This window comes from Babylonia areolata, chromosome 1 (assembly GCF_041734735.1).
Source record: "Babylonia areolata isolate BAREFJ2019XMU chromosome 1, ASM4173473v1, whole genome shotgun sequence".
In the NCBI taxonomy this organism is placed as follows: Eukaryota; Metazoa; Mollusca; class Gastropoda; order Neogastropoda; family Buccinidae; genus Babylonia; species Babylonia areolata.
In genome coordinates, this window is record NC_134876.1 from 3,011,978 (window position 1) to 3,014,432 (window position 2,455).

Consider the following 2,455-nt stretch of genomic DNA (forward strand, 5'->3'; position numbering starts at 1 on the left):
CATTATGCTTAGCTGATTTAAGTAACTGCTTTTGTAATGTCTTCTGTCAGTATATTACTGTTTCAATGAGTTACTCTGAAAATGTGTGTGAATTATTCACAAATACTGTACCCCCTTCAGAAGGGGCCATGGCCTATACTAATTAAACTATTCGAGTTCGAGTTCTCTCTCTCTCTCTCTCACACACACACACACAGAGCTTGAAGCGCATGTTTATCTTTAGTCGTTCAGTACAACGGTTGTTAATAGTTTATCTTATGTAGCTGTCTTACCGTAGTGTAACAGAACGACCCACATTTGACAGGTGAATTAATTTTGTTGTACAAATCAAACACAACCAATAACAAGCTATTTAGCTGCTTGTCATCAGAAGCCAGAAGTTACACTTTCATCAATATCGGAATTTTTCAGTTATAAGTTTATTGATATAATGGTGGTTTTTTTTTTTTTTTTGTTTTTTTGTTTTGTTTTGTTTTGTTTTTTGTTGTTGTTGTTGTTGCTGTTGTTGTTTTTGTAAGCACCTCTTCAAACCAACCTTAGAACCAATATAAACGTGTCTTCTTTCTTTTCAAAACGTGGATATATATGTGTCTGCTGTCTGTAGTCTTTAAGTGACCATCCGTTTACAACATCTACAAGTTTGTTTTTCTTTATGTCACTCAGTCAGTCCACTGAGAGTATGCCAATATCGCATTTCCTGTGTCGTGTGTGTGTGTGTGTGTGTGTGTGTGTGTGTGAATGTGTGTGTGCGTGTGTGTGTGTGAACCATCGTCCTTCATCAAAGCCTGACATGTCAGCCTGTCAGACATTGGTGTGATCCATCGACCCACGCATCACAAGCCAACGGCCACAACACAACGTCTGCCAGCGACGGAAGAACGACCTCCAGAGTTCCTTCCCTTCAGCGAATTTTCTCCCTTCTCTCTTTCCTTCTTCCTTGCGCTGCTGGTGCTCGTTGTCAGTGCGTGAGCATGTGGTGTTTCTGTGTGTGCGTGTGGGTGTGTGTGTGTGTGTGTGTGTGTGTGTGTGAGTGTGTGTGTGTGTGTGTGTGTGCGTGTGTGTGTTCGTGCGCGCGCGTGTTCAAAATTAGTGTGAGTGTGTGTATGCGCGTGAATCCGCAGTGTGTGTGTGTGTGTGTTCTTTCTCTTTGAAAGTGAAATACATACTGGACTTTTAAAGTTGATACACATTTTGATGCTAAATGGAAGATGTACGTACAGTGACATACAGCCATCCCAAACCCATTACTCAACAGGCAATGAGATATTTGGTTCACTTCTGTTCTTTGCCTGTAACTGTGTGCTGCAGGCATGTATCAAACAGTCACACGGGCTGTCAACCACGGACTTTTACTGTTATAGATATCCATTTAAAATCCGTGGCGGTCAACTGATCAAGCAGTTGTTAACTCATCACTCGACGACAGTTTTAAAACTTTCCCATTCTCTCAACAAACCTGTTTACCGACATCTCAATCTCAGTATTTGATCGACAGACAAGAATCACCTGCACGCACGGAGAGACCTAAACAACGAAAAAAGTCGAGCCTTGTATTTCCAGACGAGCACGGTCGTTGAATAAACACGGAAGGGAAATAAATCTGCCAACATGGGGGGAAATGAATCTATTTGCGGACAAAAATGTTTGCCTTGATCTCGGTCTGCCTTCTGACCGGTGAGACTGGACGCACGGTTTGGTCAATGGCTTATGTCGTTCTAGTCAGTGGTTAGAGGTTTAATAAATCTTCTTCTTCTCTTTATTTTTCTTCTTCTTTTTCTGATTCTTCTTTTTCGTTCGTGAGCAGAAACCGGCTTTCACGTTCGTGTACGTGCGAGTGGACTTTTTACGTTTTTTTACCGCGTCCTCTAGGCAGCCACAATCCCGTTTTCGGAGCTGTGCATGCTAGGTACGCTATTGTTTTCAAAACATACCGAACGCTGAAATAGATTACGGGATTTTTAACGTGAGCATTTTTTTTATCTTCTGCATATGGACACACACGAAAGGGGTAGACATTAGCAGGCTGTATATAGATTTATCATGTTGACCAGGGAGATCGGAAAGTTTCCACTGATGTCAATCTGCCTGGCGCCGTGCTTGGGATTTGAACTCAAGACCCTCAGATTGAAAGTCTAGCGCTCATACCACTCAGTTTTTACTGACGCCCGTCTGAGATAGGTCTACATGTGACTGGCTGACTGACCGACTGACTCTCTTTCTCTTTCTAATATCTCCACCACTGGAAAATATTCATTCATTCACACACACACACACACACACACACACACACACACACACACACGCACGCACACACACACACGCACACACACACACACACACACACACACACACGCACGCACGCACACACACACACACACACACACACACACACACGCACACACACAGAAAGAGAGAGAGAGAGCGTTCTGTTGTTGGCCCCCCCCCCCCCCACCTC